Source organism: Pholcus phalangioides, unplaced genomic scaffold, assembly GCF_987345545.1.
Source record: "Pholcus phalangioides strain wild (caught in Gottingen) unplaced genomic scaffold, Ppha-v1.0 ptg000008l_1, whole genome shotgun sequence".
Classification (NCBI taxonomy): domain Eukaryota; kingdom Metazoa; phylum Arthropoda; class Arachnida; order Araneae; family Pholcidae; genus Pholcus; species Pholcus phalangioides.
In genome coordinates, this window is record NW_028301601.1 from 56,342,275 (window position 1) to 56,365,741 (window position 23,467).

Consider the following 23,467-nt stretch of genomic DNA (forward strand, 5'->3'; position numbering starts at 1 on the left):
CCACCAGCGTGAGAATTAAAGCTTTCCAAATTCTCTGTTGTACATTTTTGATTTTGAATATTTGCCATGCTACTGTTAAGACAATGTTCCACCGAGGACTGTTGTCGCGAGACATTGATCTAAAGCACGGATAAGTTAATATATATATATGTATTTTTTTTGGATATGGGGATCGGGTTGCGCTATGGCGGCCGCAGCGTTGTCGGTGCGAGAGGCGGGAGCGTTGTGGGAGATTGGGACGTCTGGCTCTCGGAAAGGCTGTGATGTTGAGGCTCATTTTTCCGCTATAGCTCACCCAATTGGGTAAAGGGCAGAAAATCACTTCATTGTGGTAGGCCTGAGCTATAGTCGGTTTCAGATAAAGATAAAGTGTTTCTTCCTTGAATGGAGCCTCCTAAAAATTGCAGACGCTTTTACGTCTTTTTTAGCCAGAAATTTTATGAACGCGCATTGCGTGGCGGATATGCAGAGTGGATACTATCGACCGCTTAATAATTACATACGCGAATCCTTGCGAAAAACTAATAATCAAAAGTGTTTTCTGTTTAAGGATCGGACGAATATTTATAAAGTTATAACGGTTTCAAGTTTTGTGATGTGTCAGTTTTGGAACCGTCAGTTATGCGCCAAGCACCCAACGAAAGTAAATTTGTTGTCCAGTAGCGGGCTGCCCTTTTTTGCAAAAATGAACTGAAATATTCGATCCCATTAGAAGCCAAGTTCGATCGTCATTTTTTCCGTGATTACCGATTTTCTCTTCGTTTAGAGAATCTTATAACCTTGATATTAAGCGGTATCTTCGCAAGTAAATATTGGCAAATTTATCACCAGGTACGTAAAGTGTCAGCCAATTGAGATGTACATTTGGATATTGTTTTCCCCCTTTTTTTTTGTCAAAATGTGGTAACTTTCTCTTCTTCACTATCATTCAATTATTATTACTTTTTTGAGGAACGGGCACACAGTGCATGATGCTTACCACGCGATCCCCCTTTTTTACCCTGTCATTTGAATTAGACCGCATGTTGATCAATAAAACAAAGGGATATTTTTTCAGTAATTTTAAAATTTCATCGAAACTTTTACGTGTAAAAAGATTCAGTGTAGAATGTAAAGATCGTAGCTTGACAAAAGTGACTGGCGGGAACAGTAAAATAAGAACAAGGATTGAAATCATAAACTTTTAATCAAACTAATTATTTCATGAATAGACATATTTAAAATAATTAGTGGTATCGGATTTTTTCTATGATTATAATCAATGAATAATTGTTCATCTATTCACATTTCCATACCGAATTCTACACGTTGCCTTTTACATTTCCTTGTGATAGCGCACGAGGAAATGATTTCTTTTATCTCGCTCAGCCTACATGATTTGCGCAGAACTTGGTCATTTTTTTCAGATAGAGTTTCATTCTTGGGCGTATTTATAAAGGACCGTTTGCCCCTGGCCTCTTTTAGCAGAGACTGATTTCAGAAGCTCGCCGCCCAAAGCACTATTAATTTTCCGTCCATTTGAGATGCTCTTATACTTCTTTCTTAATTTTTTTCCCGAAAAATTATGCTCCGTCCACAGCTCCTAATTTTCAAAACAAAAGCCATCGCTTAACTGTTTATTCTTCCAAATATGGTTTTGATTATTGCTTCATACACACTCGTAACATATATGAAACGCCGTGAAAATTTCAAACTGTATTTGTTAGACTTCCTGATGGCACTTTACTGTGATCGATATCAGTCCAGTCTCATTGACTCAATCAAGATAACTGTCTTGCAGAATTACAATCGAAAGCAGAGATACAGCATGTAAACCTTCATAAACTTCTAAACTGGGACTGGAAGAAAAAACAACCTCATCTCAAAATTGTTAACGATAATTTATTTAAATGAGGCAAATCAATTAAACAACTGACGTTGAGCAACTTGATTAAAACAAAAACACCATTTTTTTCGGTATACAAAATCACGTAAAAATTTGAAAGCAAGACAAAAAACTGTTTTTTGCACACTTTCTCGATTCTTGTGTGGATTATTACCATTGTCGTCAGCTTCAAAATCACCTAGTTCAGCGTTTCCCAAACGGGGCGATGGAATGGTCCAGGGGGGCGATAGAAGATAGGGATTTAATATAAGATCCTATTCATTCACTTGAGTTGGGGGCGATGAAAGAAAGCAAATTTGTGAAGAAGGAGGCGATGGAATAAAAAGTTTGGGAAACTACGGCCTAGTTGAAAGTTCGGAAAAGTTTGTAAGTGACGTAATGCTATTATTGGGTGGTCTATAATTGGGCGGTATAATTCTTGCTCACCCATTGTGCTAATGAGTACAGATTTGAGTTGTTAAGGACAAAAAGTTGAGGTAAGACACTGCGAATATCCAAACCATCGCCAGTAACCGTTAGAGGAGTGTTCCCAAAGTTGGCAAATATCACCTCCTGCGGGTGATAGAAACTACAGGTATAACGTGTGACCCAGAGCGTACGCAGTATCGAGATTTGGAGGGGGCGCAAAATTTTTCTCCCCGTGTAATTTGGAGTTACCACCCATCAAAAATTTAAATTAACTGAAATATGTTAAAATAGTATAAAAAAAAAGGTATGTCCTTTCGGTATTTAAATTTTTTCAATGAAATATTTAAAAAAAATTCTAATTTATGGGCGGCTGTGGGAAGGGGCACCAGCCTTCTATGACTCCCTCCCTTCCCCACTGGTATGCCTCTGACGGGTCCCTATGGGTTTTCTTGAGTGATTAGGAAAAAAAAATTGTTAAGAAGGGGGACGGAACAGAAATTTTGGGGAAACTACTCGTTATAAGGCCAGGAAAAAGAACACTGAGAAACCATTGTCTATATAAGAAACATTTCCCCAATCCCATTCCTTTCAAAAGAATTAAAATGTCTTCGTCTCGATCAATACCTTGAAAGCAATCGTCATTTTTAGAAGAAAAGAAAGACCTTAACGTCGCAAAAATGCAATTCAAGTCCATCGTCACGACCCAATGTTTTACTTACTCGAGAGGAATTGAATGTTCCAGAGAATAAAAATCGTACTATACGTCTTTTCCACATTGTCTGTATCTCCAACATTTCAAGAGAGTTTGGATTTGATCCGACGATTTCTTCCCTGAAACTCGATGTTTTTTGGATACGAATCGATAGAAATTGTGATCGCATACCATTATTATATTTTAATTTTCGAATTCCGAGTTTAAGGCTGGCGTTAGGCTGAGATTACGCAATAAAAGTTTGGTAAAAGATTGATTTTTTACCAAACTTCAAAAAAACATAACCAAATAAGCCTATTGGTTACATTCGAGTGAATGTAACCTATACGCGTATTGGTGGCCCATTTTTAATATTTAAATTGGTAAAATATTTTCAGAATAATTGAACATATTTCATTTGATTACCCTGAAAACATTTCTTTCAATTATTCTGAGAATATTCCTTCCAATTATTCTGAGAATATTCCTTTCAATTATTCTGAGAATATTCCTTCCAATTATTCTGAGAATATTCCTTTCAATTATTCTGAGAATATCAAGGAAACAGATATTTTCTGGATATTATGCCGAAGTGAACTTGGAAAGAAGAGTCATCTAGTCTCCACCGGGACTCGAACGTAGTAATGAAAATGATTTTCAATAACTCTTAAATTATTTCTCATTAAATCTGAATTAAAAATGTAAATAAATATGAATATTTTCTGATTTGTCCTGAAATTATGTATATACTAGCTATAATACCCGGCGCTGCCCGGGTTTTCTTCCATGAGGCTTTTTTGGATCACGTGATATCTCCCTCTTTCTTTGAGGGACATGCAAACCGTGTCTAAGTTAACCAATATGACGACTTCCTGAGCGACTTCATGAAATAAACCAATCTAGATTTAAAGAAACATAGAAACGAATATATTTTTTTTTCCTTTTTTTAAGGGGCGCTAGGTATTTCTATTCCCCCCCCCCCCCTGAACTCCAAGTTATCCATCTGCCTGTTTCAGCTTTCAAAAATGCTTAATTGAAGCTGTGAAATTTCTTCGATGTATTTTATGGGCCCATAATTAGTTTTAAAACATCCTAAACTATATGAATTTATGCAGTTGAATATTAATAGACAATACGGAGATATTAATTTTCATGCTTCAGAAGACATAAATAAATGATTGAAATCAATGTTATTGCATGAATGTCTAACTCAAAAGTAGGTCCGGGCTAACTACTTCCTATTTAATCTCCTGTGCTTCGTATATGTCTAAGCGACCTCAATATTTCAAAAATCGAGAATTCAATACAATTTTTAAAATTATTGATGGGGCGGAAAATCCCACTAATTTCCGCATTTCTACAGTAAAATCGGCAATTTTAACACTGATTTCTATGAGGATCACCCTTTTCCTGACTCTCAAAGCGATGCTGATGATGATTATGACGTCTATTCAAAAAGCCTCATTACTGAGAGTATATTGAAAATGTGGCAAACCATTATAAAGGCATAAACTGTTATACATATACTAACAGCATTAAACAAGTGACAAACCGTTGTAAAGGTATATACACGTCTGAAACGCATTGCTAGGGAACCACGGTAACCAAAGTAAACGTTCGGAAAGTGATTGTTGAGGCCCAAAAACCATTGTTGCCGGACAGTTTTTTGCCCATTTGGGGCATTTGCCCTGGTCTGACGAAATTTTAATTAAAGTAGCCTATCGTTCAAGTCGGGTCCCATTTGGTATATATGCAAAATTTGGTGACGATCGATCTAAAATTGTAGATTTGTATAGAGAACATACACACACACACACACAGACACACACACAGAAAATCAATTTTATATATATAGATCTCTCAGTTCTGTGTGAAATGTTTTCCAAAATTAATTTTGATGTTACTAATCATTTCTTTCAGTAATTTTGAAAAATGCATTTTTTTTCCAATTTTTTCCTCTCAACGCATCTCCATAAATTCTGGTAACTATGTAAGCACTTTCTCCAGCGGGACACTGCAAAAAGGTTCATGAGTTAATGTTGAACGCTGTCGTTCAGATTCGGCAATAAATTGCTGGTATCATCCTGGTATCATCTGTTAGCTATTCCAAAGACATACCCAATTCATTATACTGTAAAACCTGTCTTCAACGGAATCGCAAGGGACCGAGATTTTTCCCCCCGTTGAACACAGGTTTCAACTTAATAGAGGTTCAATCGGACGGCTTTCCTGTAGAAGGAAACAAGCGCCATTAAATCGCAACTGAGAAAAAAGTCATTTCAAAGTTTCTTCGATTCAGTTATCTCTTCAGTTTGGTAGTTGGCTAAAGTGTACACAGACGGCATCACAGCCTATATGCCACTCTTCGTTCTATTTAGATAAAAAATCCCCCCCCCTCTTTCCAGGGGCGGCTCGAGTTTACCTGCCTCCCGGGTGCGAAGCCTCATATGCCGCCCCTGATGGCGACACCTGCAGGAGACTGAACAGGGCTTCAGAGAAACGGAGCTCGAGATAAATCTGATTTTTTTTCCAGAAGAAAGTCGCACATCACATTGTTTACTGCGAGAAATGTGTGTGACCATACGTCCCGCTTTTGAAGTAGATATTTCTGGGTTTTTTCTTTCTAGAATTATTTAACCATTCTTATTAATGACAGATAACTTAATCCTTGAAACAGCACTTATTTTTGTGAGCAATCATCACTTATCCTGTAAAGATGATATGCAACGAGATTATTTTTACTAAGAAACTTTTTCAAAGGTGTTTCTGGTACTCCAGGGACCGGCCAAATAAGAAGCCGAATTTTTCCTTTGCTTCCATTTGACTATTCTGGAACAAATTCTGGGTGAGGACATGGCAACCGCCCCCTTCCTAAAGCAGGGCCCCCTAGGCTGGGATCTTTTGTGAGCCCCTCAGTCAGACTTCTCACGGAACTTTCTACAGTTAATTTATAGCAGGAATAAGCCAAAAAATTATGAGCATTGTCCCGGGCCCTAGAGCCCGGGCTAGAGCTCTGTCAATCCCGCCCTTGTGGGGGGGGGGGGGCATGGGTGACGGAACCAAAACATACACTTGCCCATTGTGATAAGAATACAGGGGGGCGCCAGGCCCATTGCAGCTACACGGGGCGCCGTTCAAGAGGGGTACTAAATAGTAAAAATAGTTCCACTGGCCGAAAACAAAGTCCGAGATGCAAGGGCGAAAGAATCTTTTTAGGGGTCATGTCCCTCTCGGAAAGTCGCAACAGAGGCATGCCCCCTAGGTTAGGGCTGACAGGGATCCAGCTTGAGAGCCAGGGACTAAATCCTTATAATTTTGCTTTTTTTTCCTCCCTACTAGAAATTGACGCAGAAGGGTTCCCCCCATAGAAAATCTGGCTTTTGTTAAACGAGATTCCAGCCTAAGGGCCCTGACGCACGATGTAGGAGCTATGGGGTGGAAGCAATTGGCAGGAGGTGCAAAAATAGGTCCCGCACGGGTACCGATTTTGTCTCCAGCCGCTCCAATAGCTTACATTGTTGTTTCTGGTATATTACAGGCCCTCTCTAGTTTCTCAACTTTTCCGTTGTCGAGATATGACTCAAAAGTGTGAGGCCATGTACATTTTTACTGTGTTGAATTTCCCGCATTTTCCTCGATGATTTATAGTGAGCCTAAGTATGAAGGTATATGTTTGATTGAACTCATATATACTACCAATATCAGTAACAACAGTTGAATAATTTTTCATTCAGTGAGAACTACATTATCTAGTCTGCCTGCGGACCACTCGTACCATCGTCACGGACCATAGGTTGAGAAACGCTGCATTAACCATACATAAAAAGTTATCGAATCTATCATTTTCAGGCGGAGTTGCTTAAAATTTTCAGAAGATACAGAACAACCAAAGAGATTGACATTAACGGCAAACAACTTGAACTTCTATTAGTGATTTTGTGATTTATTATTATAATTTGAGAAAAATCAAAAGCATGCTTATTTCAAATATCTTACTGAGATATCGATAGTAATATTTTCGTTCTTGGGCTTAACATCCGTTAGACCAATACGCCCATTTTTAGTCGGTTTTTAGGCATCCACAGATGAAACAACTACTACTACTACATACAGATCCAAATTAGATCTGAGTGTTAGATGAATATGGCGTTATCGATGAACTCACGATGCAATGCAATGTATTTGAGAGTAGTCTAAGAGAGATGATGATTCTCAGGAAACACAAAAGTGTTTAAAGGAATTAATTAGAGAGAGGATATTACAGGTCGATAAAGGTGGTTATCCCGGTCGGAAAATTGTTGTGAATAGTCGAAGAAGGCAAGTTAATGAACTCGGGGACCATTAAATGTTTTCATTAATCTGTCTCGCTGCTGTGAGTGTTCATGAGATGAATGTTGACTTCCGTTTATTGAGCCATAAAAAAAGTGATCGAATCTTTCATTTTCGAGAGGGGGGTTGCTCAACATTTCCAGAGCATAGAGAGCACCCAATAAGATTCTTTAAAAACTGCTGTTAGACATCTGCACAGTTTATTGTTTTGATTTTACTACATTTTAAATAAAGTCGAATTCCGTTGTAGCGAATTCCAAGAGACCGGAGAAATCGCTTCGTTAAAATGAAATTTCGTTATAAAGGAATTCCATGTTTTTGCATATTTCTTATGTAAACTTATCTGAAGGATTAGAAAAGTGGTCGTTAAAACGAGAATTTCGCTATAATGGTATTCGTTAAAACGAGAATTTCGCTATAATGGTATTCGTTAAAACGAGAATTTCGCTATAATGGTATTCGTTAAAACGGGATTCGACTGTATCTTACTGAGTTATTAACATAGTTATTTTCGATCTTCGGCTTAACATTTGAAGCGCACAAACTTTTTGAAGCGCGATCCCCTTTTCACCAAAAAACATGTATCGGCGACCCCTACATAGGCTGGCCATATGTTTCGGTTTTCCGGTATATGCCGATATTTTGCCAATAAACGTGCTGTTCCGAAAGCCGTTTTTGCGAACGTTTGTTTCGATTTTAATTGGGCAATATTGACTTGCAAAGATATTCAGTTTTTTTTTAATATCCATATAAATATTTACTTTTTTTTATGTACTTTGTGTCCCTTATGCAAGATGGAAGTATAGCGAGGTGTAGTGCCCTTTGATTTTCGTATAAAGGGTGATTACGTATAAGGGTGATTACGTATAAGGGTGATTCTTTGAAAGGGTGATTCTTTCGTAATCACCCTTTCAAAGAATCACCGATTTCAAAATGATTCTACACTTGACCATTAAAAAAAATCGTGAAACGTAGACATATTTCCCACCGTATATTTAAATATTACTTATCAATCTATATTATGTGCGTTTATATATATTATATATATATATATATATATATATATCGAAATCTGATGATTCTCTGTAGGTCACCCTGTAAAGGCGCTAACTTGATATCATCCGCCGCATGCCAGAAGCACGAATGTACAAATTTTCCTTTTTATTATCAGCTGTTTGTATACCTTTTGTTTTGCTAAGTTGTGTTTGAAACTCGAATGTTTATCGCTATTGAAACACACATTGTAAAACATTTTATGAAAATAACTTCCGTAGAGTAGCATGGGTAGAGTAAGCATGCAAACGTCATTACCCAAGTTTTTTTTTTACAAGGATATTGCACATTCGTTATTTTGGCATAACGGAACCGATACATTGATTATTGTGCAGGTAGAAGTTGATAAAATTGCATTGTATGATATGTGGTAATTAATTAGCTCAGCTGAATAAAGGCATTCCTTAATTTTGACAAACTTTAAAATAAAAATGAATTTCTTATTTGGAAGTTTCTATTTTGGAGAACGTGTCGAGATCCCTCGGGGGGTCGCGACTCACGGTTTGCGCACCACTGCGCAGGACGAATTCCAAATTTTTTGGTGGTTTTAAGGAATTCACAGATGAAACAGCTATTACTACTACTTAACAGTACAAGCACCTCGTACACATCCCTCTGCGGAAATTCTAACGAATTGGTACATGCAGTAATGTGTGCTATAGGTGTATATATTGACCCTAACGTATTTGTCAAAAGTTCTGTTGTTCTTAAATGAAAGCGGGGCACATTTATTAAAGACATGTCCATCATGACATAATTTTCCGAGTTTTCCGAATTAAATGCACAATTCATCGGGGTAGCGGAGTACACATTGATCTAAATTGGATCTGAGAATGCATGTTATACTAGCCGTTACCAGCGGCTTCGTTCGCGTGAATTTGGAAATCTGCAAATTACTCGGCGACGATTCCCCCTTATAATATTTGAACCCCCCCCCCCCCATGATCCCAATTAGGAATGGACTGTCAGAAATTCCGTCTTAGTGGGCTCCTACATCAATACAGTAGAACTTCAGTTAACGAGCGGTTCGGTTATCGAGCAATTCGCATAACGAGCAAACATTTTGAAAAAAAATGATTCGATTAACCAGTGATGATTCGCATTACGAGCAAAAGTTTTGCGCTTTGTTTATTTATTGTCACGTTTTCACAACTAAGCTGATGGTTTTTTACTTTCGTGCACACACGTACTGTGGAATTGAAGGTAATATTATCCCCTACAGTGTCCGGTCAGCGTGCCTCACTGGAAAAATTGAGTGTGACTTATACGAAACTAGATGTCGCATTGTAATCGCGCGTACCATATTGATCATATACTGATGGACCTCCATTGCATGTAACAGTAAGAGCTTGTATTGAAGGTATCTTTTTTTGAGGAAGAGAGAAGTCCCTCACTTTTCAAATGTGATTAAAGAAACGTGTAAAATGTGGGAATCCGTGTAAAATTCTGTAGAAAATTACCAATAAAATAGAAGCACACTATAAAGCAAGCAATAAATCTGTCCAACGACACAATGCAATTTCCCATCTCCGAGAAATCCTAATAAGGAGGCAAAAAGCAAGTGTTACTGGATACGTTCATTTTAAAATCACACAAAAAGAGTAAGAATGCAAAACAACAGTGAGTCCGTAAATCGTCCAACACGAGATAGTCCTCTTCTTTCTCGTTAGTTAATTTGTATACATAAATGTATAGCGTGTTTGTTTATGGCGTTATTACATTATATATACTGTACATATTTCACTTTAAAGCTCTAATTCTTCACCTCTCTTTCTGTGTGTGTGGCCCCCTTTAGCACTTGTCGTGGCTCCCTTTTTGAGTATCCCTGGGATGGCCACATATCATTAGGTTGCGAACTACTATTATATAACATGCAAAGAAAAATAATTTCACTGAAAATTTTGCTGTCATCTATCGAACAAAACTGTTATAATTTTCTGATTGAAGTTGCTGACCGGCTTTTAAATAGCACAATAAAGTAAAAAGAATGTTGTATCATATTAATAATATTTCAAAAAACAATAAAACACAAAATTATTGCATTTACTGAAAAAAATTTTATCTGTTGATGTTTGTGTACAGTAATATATATAAGTAAATTACGTCAATTTCAGTCGTCTATGACTTTCAGGAGTAATTAAAATCAAAGAAGACGTCAACCATCATCCAACTACATCCTCGTAAAAGTAATATCTTTTTTGCAAAATTATCCATATCAATTTACTTCACTAAAAAATCAACCGTTAAAATTTTGAAGCAAATCTGATAATTTTATAAATATTATTGTTTACAAAAATATTTTATTATACCATATTATATTATTTTCTCAATAAAATACATCAATCTGGAAACCTTACACCAATGTCAATTGAAAAATCGTATTACCTTTATTCGATAGGTGGCAGCAGATATTTCTGATAAATTATTTATGTTATTAACATATTATATTAGATTGCAGTTGTTCTTAACATAGTGCCATATGATCCTCTAGCGTCTCTGGTATATTCTGGGGGGAGGGGCACAGGTGAAAATCAGATGAAGGGGAACCACGACAGAATGCTGAAGAGGGGCCCCTCTTCAGGGAAAAGAGGTGATAGATTTCAAGTGAAGTATGGTGGGAGGAAATGTTAATTCTTTCTGAATCCAGCACAGCATGGAACCAGGACCATCTAAATCCGCGGGCCCATATGTGCAAGACGCGGGACCTCATATCCATGGGGGCACATGATGAGATCTGGAACTACAATTTCTGGAAGTAATTAATATGTAAGCTATTACTTCTCTCCAGCCAAGTACGGGTGACCCCAGATCACTTTGTCAGTGCCGTCTTAATACGTCGGCCCCACCGTGGAACTGCCCGGGGCCCTCATGTTTGAAAGGGGTGCTCATGATAACGATGTTTAGTCAAAATTTTCGAGAGCTTCAATATGTGAATAGCATACTAGACAGTATATGCGTACGCAGAATTTTCCGGGGTTTTCAATTGTTTTTTGTTCTCAAAGGGAGGGGATTACGTTTTTTCCTGCAAAATAACTCTATAATTTTGGCTTGAGAACTTTAACCCCCCCCCCCTTCTTTGCGTACGCTAATGCTAGACAGGCATTTCTATCCAAGTATGGGGCCTTAGAAAAATTACTGTATTCAAGGGGGGAAGCCGATGGGGCTCTTAAGACACGACTCTGCACTTTTCTTGGGGACCCATGATGTTGAGACGCCCTCCCCGCAAGAGAGAAGTTCACTGATTTCTAGCCCAGGATAGGCGCGGGCCGAATTCAATATCTCTGGAAATTCACTGCCTACTCCAATATATGCATTTTATTGTATTGCATATTATTATTATTATTATTGCATTGTATTATTGATTAAATGCCGTTCTTATTAGTCATTTTTATGTGAATGAATAATTGTGGAACAAATTATCTGCGTTTCCATTATTTCCTATTAGGGAGTTTGATTCGAATAACGAGCGATTCGTATAACGAGCACGTTCGCGGAACGAATTAAGCTCGTTAACCCAAGTTCCACTGTTATATAAAAAATTATATTTCACAATTATATAAAATAACATGTCCTAACTAATTCATCACCGCCGAGCCGAAACCACTGCAACTAAAAATATCAAATTTGGTGAATAGTTTTGTTTCCTGACGTAGACTCACGGGAAGGGTTTTTTCTGAAATTCGTCCGCTAACCCCCTTATCCACCGAATTTCAAAAAATTCTTTCGTGTGTCGTGTGAGTCTTTACGAAATTGTGGTTAAAAGGGTCTTTACGAAATGGGTCAAAAAAGGGTTCGATAACATGTAGAAATCATATTGAACGAAAACCACTGAAGCTGTAACCATGAAATTTGGTCAGTAGTTTCCCTTCATGAAATAAAGACCCGCTAAGAAAAGATTCTTTGAAATTCGACCCCCAAGAGGGTCATAATCGGGGGTTTAAAGATTACATAAGCCCCGCTCAAATAAGGAAATTTGAAAAAGCTTGTTTAAAACCCGCTTAGAGAATTTTCACCAATATGGCTGCTCTTCATTTCTTTCCTTACGAAGGAAAAAATTCGTGAAAGCGGGTGCTAGAACTCCCAATGCTACCACAATATTTGCACATGTTAACGGGGCTATAGAGAAATCACGCCGAACCGAAACCATTGAAGCTATAATTATGAAATTTGGTCATAAGTTTTATTTCATGACGTAAAGACAAACTAAGAAGGATTTTTTTCCAAATTCGACACTGAAGGAGAAATCATAAGGTGGTTCAAAGGTAACATTGAAAAATTTCGCCGAGCCGGAATCGCTCAATCTATTGTCATGAAATTTGGTCGGAGGTTTCATCTCACGACGTAAAGACAAATTAAGAAGGTTTTTTTTTACAATTCGATGCCTAAGGGGGTCATAAGGGGTTCAGAGGTGGCATAGAAAAATTACGCCAAAAAGCAACCGCTTAATCTATTGTCATGAAGTTTGATCGACCCCTAGTTCATAAGAGGGTTCAAAGGTAACATAGAGAAAAACGCCAAGCTGAAACCGCTGGATCTATTGACATGAAATTTGGTTAGAAGGTTTATTTCATCACGTAAAAACTCACTGAGCAGGGGTTCATTCGACCCTTAAGGGGGTCATAAGGGAGTTCAAAGGTAACATAGAGAAATTACCCCGAGCCAATACCGCTGAATCATCCAATTCATGAAATTTGGTGAAAAGTTTTGCTTCAAGGCGTAAACACTAAGTAGGTTTCCTCGAAATTCGATTCCTAAGTAGGGTTGAAAGGTAACATAGAAAAATTGTACAAAGCCAGAACCACTGAATCTATAGTCGTTCAATTTGGTCTGAAGTTTTATACTTTATGACTTGAACATAAACTAAGAAGGGTTTTTCCTAATTCGACCTATCAGAGGGTCATAAGGGTGTTAAAAGATATCATTTTGTAGATCCTACTCAGTTAAAATCTGACAGCACGAGATGGATATAATTCGGGAATCGAGAGCCAAGTGGAGCCAGGTTAGAGGGGGAGGGGGAGATGCCAGCTCCCTCTTAATGTCTGTCGTGTGGTTTTCGCTATAAATATAAATCTATAGCCTTCGACCGCAGGGCTTATTGCTACATAATGGCAGCGCCAAGCTGAAGCCCCACACTACACGCAAGGGCAAAATACCGAACTGTAGGGTAAAACTAACTTGTCTCACGACGATTTGTCTCATTAGATAAAGCAAACTAAGAAGGGTTTTTTAAAAATTCGACTCCTAAGGGGGTTCAAAATGGGGTTCAAAGGTAGCATAAAGAAATCACCCCCCCCCCCCCCGAGCCAATACCGCCGAAGGTATATTCGTGAAATTTGGCCAGAGGTTTTGTTTTAAGACGTAAGCACACTAAGTAGGGTTTTTCCGAAATTCAACCCTTCTAAGAGGGGTTTATGGGTAGCATAGAGATATTACGTCAAGCCGGAACGAATGAATCTATAATCATGAAATTTGGTCAGAAGTTTTATCTCATAAACACAAACTGGGAAGAGGTTTTTTTGGGGTTCAACGGTAATGTAGGCAAATCGTCCCGACCAGAAACCGCTAAAGCTATTCATAAAATTTGGTCAGAAATTTTGTTTCATGACGTAAACACTGACTAACAAGGCTGTTTTCGAAATTCGACCCCCCCCCCCCCCCAAGGAAGTCAGTTATAAGGGGCGTTCAAAGGTAACATAGAAATCACGCCAAGCCGAAACCGCTGAAATTCATGAAATTTGTTCAGATGTCTTATTTTCATGACGTAAAGAAAGGTTTTTTTTTTTCGGGGTTCAAAGTTACCATTCATGCAATTTTGTCAGTAATTTTATTGCATAATGTAAAGACTAAATAAGAATGGGTTTTTTTTTTCCAAATTAGACCTTTAAGGGGTGGTCATAAGGGGGGGGGGGTTGAAAATAACATAGAGAAATATAATAAATACATATATAAGTATGAAAGTTGGTACTATAATAAAGTATTTTTGTATTGTAATGTAGAGACTCATTGAGAAGGGATTTTTCAAAATTCAACTCTCTGGGAGGGGGGGGGGGGATTTGAAGGTTATATGAAGCAATCATGACTGAGCCGCAATCGCTGAAGCCATAAATATGAAATTTAGTCAGTATCATATTTTTATAATGTAGATACGCACTAAGACGGGGTTTCTAAGAGTTCATTCCCCATGGGGATCATGCGGTAGTCAAATGTTGTATGGGGGAATCATCACCGAGTAATATTCAGATTGAGAAATTCACGCGAGCGAAGCCGCTTGTAACAGCTACTTATAAAATTTCATATTTATGGCTTCAGCGTGTTTGGCTCATTGATGATTGCTCCGTATAATCTTTGAACCTCCCCTTAGGCGTGGGGTTGAATTTTGAAAAATCTCTTCTCAGTGATTCTCTACATTACAGTACAAAAATGCTGACCGACTTTCATATTTATAGTTTTAGTGGTTTCCGGCTGGGCGTGATTTCTCCATGTGACCCCAACCCCCTTATAGGTCGAATTTCGGAAATTCCCTTCTTAGTTGGTCTTTACGTCAAGAAATAAAAATACAGAACAAATTAAATGAATGATACCTTTGAACCCTCTTAGAGGTGGAATTTTGAAGAAAAAACCCTTCTTATAGTTTCGGCTCCGCGTGATTTTTCTTCGTTGCATTCGAACTCCATTATTACCCCCTTATGGGTCGAGTAGCGAAAAGCCCCCTTCTTAGTTATTCTTAACGTCATGAAGTAAAAGTGCTGACCAATTTCATGAATATAGCTTCAGCGGTTTCAGCTGTCCGTTATTTCTCCATATCAACCCCCCCCCCCATGACCCCCGTAGGAGTCGAATTTTTGGAAAGCTCTGTTTAGCGAGCGATGAAATGAAACTTCTGATCAAATTTCATGACAATAGATTGAGCGGTTCCGGCTTGGCGTAATTTCTCGAATCAGCTTCAGCTCTATATAAGTTACGTTTGAACCTCTTTACGAACGATTTAGGGATCGAGTTTCGAAAAAAGAAGCCTACTTGGTGACTTTGTACGTCATGTAACAAAGCTTCTGACCAAATTTCATAACTATATCTTCAGCGGTTTCGGCTCTGCGTGATTTTTCTATGTTACCTTTGAACCCTCTTTTCACCTCCCCCCCCCCCCCTCCAGGGGTCGAATTTCGGGAAAACCCTTCTTAGTGAGTCTTTGCGTTATGAAATAATACTCTTGAAGAAATTTGATATTTATAGTTTCAGCGGTATCGGCTGGGCGATGATGAATGTTTATATATGTCAGGACATGTTTGTATATGTATACAGTCGAATCCCGTTATAACGAACTCCAAGAGACCGGAGAAATCACTTCGTTATAAATTAATTCCAGGTTTTTATATTATTTCTATGTGAACTTATCTGGTGGATTGGAAAAGTGTTCGTTAAAACGAGATTTCCGCTATAACGGTATTCGTTAAAACGGAACTCGACTGTGTATATATAAATTCAACGTTATCTCTCTCTCTCTCTCTCTCTCTCTCGCTCAATTTACGATGTAATTTGGGAGTATTTAAGAGAGATATTGATCCAGAAAAGATGTTTGGAGATATTCATTGAATGGCATCGCAGGTCTTTAAAGTTTTCATTCGAGTTATTTCATTAAACGGACTCATTTCTATTAGTGTTCACAGGACTGACTACCCTTTCCTGACAACTGAGAACAATTTTCTGACACGTGTAACAATATTTATCGACCCATGATGTCCTTTAATGAATGCCTCTAAACACCTTCGTTTCCGGATCAATATCTATCTTACATACTCTCAAATACATAACACATATCACATTGCGTATTCATCTGTAACGTCGTATTTATCTATTATCCAATATACACTTTCACATTGAATTTGCATCGTCGTATTTTCCGCTGCACCCGATTAATTCTACGTTTAAATCAGACAATTCGGAAACCAATAACACGATGACACGTCTCAAACAAATATATGACCCGCTTTCGTTTAAGAACACCGAAAAGTTTTCATAAAAATTCACTATAACGAAGTCCGTTTACAGCGCGAGTCCGAACTCGTTTCCGCGGTTACGGCACGAATCCTCAAAATTATATGCTGACGCTTTTATAAGTTCCATGATAAAATATAAATAAATGTTTTATTTTGTCTCTGAAATACTTGCCACGTGTTTCTTATGCGGGAATTTCCGATAAATTTCGAATAAGGAATTCTAATAAACGAGGTGGAATTCTTCGGAATATTTTGGATCACAAAATCCAAGGAATATCATGGATAATATATCATATAAGACTTCCGTACGTGCTGGAGAATAACATTCATGCCATCATGCACTACACCAGGGCGACATATATGGCATTTAAAGGTGAATGTCATTTCGAGTATATGAAATATAGATATTAGCGTCGCGGAATTTTGCAAATCTTCTCGATTCTTAAAATATGCAGGAGTTAGTATGTTATTGCCATGATATAAAAAGGAGAAGTATTACAATTTAAAATTTGCATACGCATCGAAGAGTAATCGATACTTATAATGCAAAAAATTTGCATTTCTTGTATACTACTTGAAATATTAGGATTCACTTGGTCTTACAACCTTTTCAGTCCGCGGGTCAGATATACGACACTTTTGCCGCTCGTGGGTCATAAACTTGTAAATAAAGAATGACCATATGACTGTGGAATTTTACGGGATATTACCGTGATTTGACTGTTTAAACAAAATCTCTCGTTTTTCACCCTGTAATTAAGATTATTATCGAAACTTGTAAATTATGTCATGACAATATATTCTGACTCTATCGCCGCGAAGCATTTAAATATCACTAACGTGGCTCTATAGAGGACTTATCGGTAGGGGGAATGTTTGTTCAGGTGCCCACAAACAAGCAAGAAGGTTTTTCTCATTTTTGGCGCACCAAGTAAGACGCCATTAAGAGTATTTCATATTTTTATAAAGGGTGGTTGATGACGTAAGCATCATTCAAATCATCCCCCCCCCGGCGATGAAAAGTCGGCAAACCCGAAACCCCTTCCCCCCATTGATGATGACGTAATACTTGAATGACCCCCATAGTACCCAAGCGCCGTTGGTAAATTTGATATAAATTCCCCTTAAATAATTCACTTTTACTAGCGATTATACATAATACCCAAGCATCGCGCAGTCGGAAAACATGATAAATCGTACTAAATGATATACTATACATGATAATATACATGCGTGCATTGTATCATTACGTATATCGAATATACGACTATATTCATTACACATACAAGATTCATTTGGATTTTTTTTTTATATTTATCAAATTCACCAATTACACTAGGGTATTATTCATAATCACAAAGACGCTAAATTTCATATATTCGTCAAATTTGAAAACGTCACTTGGTTATTATGCATAATTCCAGTAAAAGTGATAAATTCATCAAACTTACCATGACGATTGTGGTAAATATGCATAATAACCGATGTATTATATTTACCGTAAGATATACATTATATATATACAACAGAATTTGTAAACGAAGAGGAAAATTGGAAAGGGGGAAATATACAGGGACCGGCTAGGCTTGTGTAACAAAAAATACGAAAATTCGGTTCGATAACATTTTTGCGTTTCTGCACAACATGAAAGTTCAGAAGTCGGTGAAGCTGACTTTTGGTGACAAGTGGGAAGCGGGGGTTGAATGATGCTTACGTCATCAACCACCCTTTATGAAAATATGAGATATTCTTAGAGACATCTTACTGGGTGTACCAAAAACGAAAAGAACCTTTCGCAAGTTTGTGGGCACCTGAACTGACGGTCTTCCTATTGATAAGTCTTCTATAGAACCACTTTGGTGATCGCTAAGTGTCCCGCCGATCCTTCAAGTGAGCTGGAAATGTGTCCGGGCTGCTCAAGTGTTTTGGAAAATGTGTAGAGGGCCACTTAAAGAGCTCTGGAACTGTGTCGCGCGTCACTCAGATGATCTGTAGCTCTGCCGTTGATGACTTAAATAATCTGGGAATGCCCCGCGGGTAACTTTAGGGATGCAGCACTGCACTGCGGGCCACTTAACTGCTCCGACACTATGCCACATTCCACATAAGGGATCTCTAAACGTGCCACAGACCGCTTAAGCAGGACGAATCTGATCCCAATATGCGTGTTAGGATGTGGGGGGGAAGTGCTGACGAAAATTTTCTGATGGTAGGGGAAGCGTTCCGAGTTTTGCTAACAAGGAGGGAGTCAAAACTGGCTAAAAGTCTGCTTACGTAATACTTGAACGGCCCCTTAGGCACATCTGCTTTCATTTGATTTATTTTTCTTGGATAGATTCACACTAACGTTCACGAGGAGGGGATATAATCTTCTTTGGGAAACACTGATTAAAAATAAACATGAAAATAAACACACGCACTAGAAAAAAAATGGAAATAAAAAATAAATGAAAATGATGTTGAAATATATTAAAAAGTTTATAAAGCTAATGGAAATTATCAACTACATAAAGACAAACGGTTGGTTTGTCATCTATGAGCAGTAAATAGAACTAAACAAATTTGATCATTTTCTACATTTTATAAGAGAAATTAACTAATTTTAGTAGAGATTTGATTTTAAATGAGATTTTTTTTTAAAAAATCAAATTAAAAAAAATCATGATAATCATGTTAACATTTCAAAAATTTTAAAAGTATTTTTTTCTAAAATAATTTATAAAATTAACAGGGGACGAAGAGATTAAATTAGGTAGTCTCTTGAGCGTTCGAATTTCCAATTCCATCATGATTCATGTCTAACTAGTCAATGTGCTTCACCCTTTGAAACAGATGCGCATCAGTGGAAATTGAATTGGGAAATTTATTTTTTAGAGGGACAAATAAATGAGAGAAATAATTGGCAGACCAGCAAATTTTTTATAGAAGAAGTAAATGATTGGCGAACCGGCAGAAAAAGAATAAAAAAATGTGTGGGGAGAAAAGGTTTTGCGGACCTATGGATGTGGCTAAAGACAAAATCTAATAAATGGACTGCATTTTATCAAATGAATCAAAAATTACGCAGCGGCTTCGTGAACGGTGAGAAACGCTGACTGTTAGGATATTTCTGATCAGCAGTGAAAGAATAATTGTATTAAATGATTACGAAATTTAAATACTATGAAAAATAGAATGGTGAGTGAGTATCATTATTTTCTTGAATAACTACTGAAAAATATTCCACAACTACTTTGGTTGTCCAGCCCCTCATCCTCGAACTTTAGCCAAGGCATTTTCCGGTAAATCACTTAAATATGTATAAATGCTGTAGAACTCTACTTGTTAATACAATATTCCTCGAAAGACTGGCTATATTTTGGGAGATGATGATTACAAGGAAGAAAATTCATCTCTGCCTCCACGAGGACTCGAACGCCGGTATCGTTTGCCTAACGAGTGCTCTACCGACTAAGCTACGGAAATAGGGGCGTATATGGGGGGGGAAAAATATCGCCCCCTTAATTGGAGGACTAATTCATCTGCAATTTGTGTTAAAATTGTTCTATTCTGTTGTCTATAACAGTGATTCCCACAGTGGGCGTTAACGCTCCTCGGGGGACGATGGAATGATACAATTAAGACACAACAAAATCGAAAGTAATACAAGACATCTTCTTTCTGTACTTTTAGTACTTTGTTATAATTAACGTACCCTTTTAACACTTTTCCTAAACAAGGAAAAAAACACAACTTCGGAACGTTCCTTTTTACACAAACATAACGTTTTGTTTGCTTTACTTTCCTCTTTTTCCCCTTTTCCACGAATTAGGCATCCACGACAGGAAAAATTCAAAAAGGCATTTTCACAAAAAAAGTTCGAAAATAGGCAAAAAAAGCGTTTATGTGCCATTTTGCCTGAACCTCCGGGCTCTAATAATAATATAGGCTTTTACCGCCATTTTGGTTTTTCCATAAATTTTCTGCTGAATTTTTTTTCCTCCTTTCACGTGCATAACCTGAATGATTTATACTTTGATTTTTACGAAAATTTATCATACGTCGCGTGTGTATGAGTAAAATTTATTCGGAATAGTTCTGAATTAAAACATTTTATATACAGTCAACGCCGCTTAATGTGATCACATCGGGACTCGGGGTTTCTGATACTGACTGATAATAGCCGAAAATTTCCGGAAAAGTTTCATTTGCAGATGTGGCGACCACAGATCCCGTTTGGTCGAACAGGACTTTAGGAATGGGGGATGAAAAATTCTATTTCATTGAAAGAAGGAGCGGGTAAATGGAAACATTGGAGGGGATTAAAAATTGGTCCATATATAGTAAAGCGGTGCACAGAAAAGTGCATCCACAAAATATGCAGCTTTTCATTCATTGTCCAGATGAAAACACTACTGAATACAATGCAAAAAAACCTCAGTGAGACGCTAATCATTGCTTACAAACTGGGAATAGATCACTCTAATAAAATAATATTTTTTTTTTCTGAACGCATTCCAGAAATACACCTTTCTGCGCCACATATTACGTGCAGGTTAAAAAAGCCTGTCTAGTTTTTGCTTCTGAATCCATAAGACAGATAGCAGCACTTTTTGAATATTTTTACACGAATTTCTCAGAATGGTCCGTTGGGTGCACAGACCATTGCGTCATGAACAAATTTGTCAGAAAATTCACAGAGAAATGTTTACGAGGTTGATTTGTGGTTTAAGAGTGTTGGCCGTACACTTGATATCTTACCCTTGCGTACTAAAAAAACTTCAGCCGACAACCATTGTGACCTCAGCGAGATTTGGATCTAGATCCTCGCGATGTGAGCCAATCATGATGCCCACGCAACCTCACGCCAGCATGTAGAATATCTACAGGTACAGGGTAATGCTTCCAGTGTCATCCGTCTGTGTACGCGCGTGTGGCAACTACGAAAGGCAATATGTTTTCGACTTTCTAGCTCTTCAATGAAAATGCGTCAATTTTTACTGCTAACGTTCTCCGAGAATGCATTTTTCACACCTAGTTTCATGAACCTTAATCATCACACTTGTGTAGTAATTTACCGATGTGCCTGGGCCAATATTTCAAGAATACATCGAAGAATTCATAAAAAAAATGAATTTTATTGGAATTCACATACTTTATTCTTAACGCTGCTCATTCTGCTACAGGTTGTTTCCAGAAAAACCACGGGAATACACTCGTACATAATATGTATATAGGGTGAGTGAAATGTCCATGACACATGAAAATTAATAAATATTCACACAATTACCATAAAGCGCGATGCGATTTGCTCTAAAATACATATCATGGCGTAGACTTATATTTTAGTAAATTCAAAGAAATATAGTTAATGATTTCGCTCACAGACGTCACTGTATCATAAAAACTCGAGATATTACACAAAAAAGTGAAATAAATAGTGTAGTTGCAGCATCATATCAAGGACATTGTGGCAAACCTTATTTTTCAGGATCCATAAAACTGCTTCCGATTTTGGCATTCTTGTTTGCAGCTAGTTGCTGAGTACAATTGCATGCACAGTCGTAAAATATCGCCTTTCGATACTGTCATTCTAAAATCACGAAAGCGACCGATAAACTTCCGCGATGGATATTAGCATATACGTGGGTTAGAACTCGCTCTGGTTTAGAAGTTACATGAGCTAAACCAGAAGTGGTTCCTGAAAAATGCGAGAAGCCAAAAGACCTCCATAGAATTTTAGTTTCTTTTTTAATCGAAAACATCAAAAAATTCCAAGCGGATTCGATAGTATCTTAACGGCATTGAATTACTGTCAATCAAATGAGTTCTATCCACGCCAGTCAGAGACAGCATTGGTAGTTGGAAACATTGGTAAAAGGGATGGTTGTTACACATGTTATTGTGCTGGCTGCGCGGAAAAAAGCACCCAGGGACACTGATGGTGCTATCTATCTTCGTTTCTATCTTAGTAATTAGTATATTATTGAATATAAACATACAATACTGTGTATATATTGTTTGTAATTTGTGTTAATTGCATTTTTAATTGGGTTGCTGTATTTTTGAAACATATGACAACCATATTTTTATGGGCATCTTTTTATCAGCCACCTCGTTGGGCATTTTGCCTGTTGTGGCGTTGTATTTGTATTTGTATTTGTATTTGTAATATACAGACCTCATAGCTTACAGGGGGGGGGGGATGACATTTTACTGGCAAACCGTTGATCCGAGAGGTATACTTCCAGTTAGGAAAAAGTTTCCTAACAACGTGTAGTACTCATATCGGTGATTCATGTTTCAAGGGGTTAGTATAGTTATTAAACTGAAAAAACTGACTTTTTATAGTCCACGTGCGCCCCAAAACCCGATTGTAAAGTTGTTTCCCCGTCTCTCTTGATGCCAACAAAAAATATTCGATGCTATCAAGTGCAACTGAGCTATCCGAATCCGAAAAACGGAGAAAATTTTTTAAGAAACAGCTTTTTGAATGCGGGTAAAACGCTTTTCACAGGAAACCATCAAACCACCGTAAAACTTTTAAACTGAAGGAAGAGTATGTGAATTCTCACAACTTGCGAAAAACAACTGACGATGGGAAACCGCTGAATCTAGTGATGACTTTGACGTGAGCTCCCTACACAAATTATTGATGTTAATGTTGCGTTGATAGAGCGTAATTATTTTTATACTGTATAGAAGTACAGACAGTGTGAAAAATATAATTCAACTACGTAACAATAATAGATTACCCGTATTCAGGGACCAGGGTTTTGATTTCATCGGGTGCTGGGCAAAACAGAAATCAGTAGGGTTCCCCTTGGGTCAAAGATATTTGGTTGATCAATGAATAGGTTTTAATTTAGGGAACTGTGCAAAGGGCCCACGTGGAAATCGGGTCTTGCCCGTATCATAATACATACAAGGCAAAACAATTTTGGAACCACTTTGAATTTTTTTTTTTTGATTTGCGATGAGCCTCAACAGGTAGGCTACTTGTATTGGAATTTGGTAGTTCTATGTAAAGCAAATTGAAAAATAATAACTATACGCTGTTGCGTGCTGCATTTCGTTCTATGTCAAGTTTTTTGATACAGCGCTATCTGCTAGTGAAATATACATTTT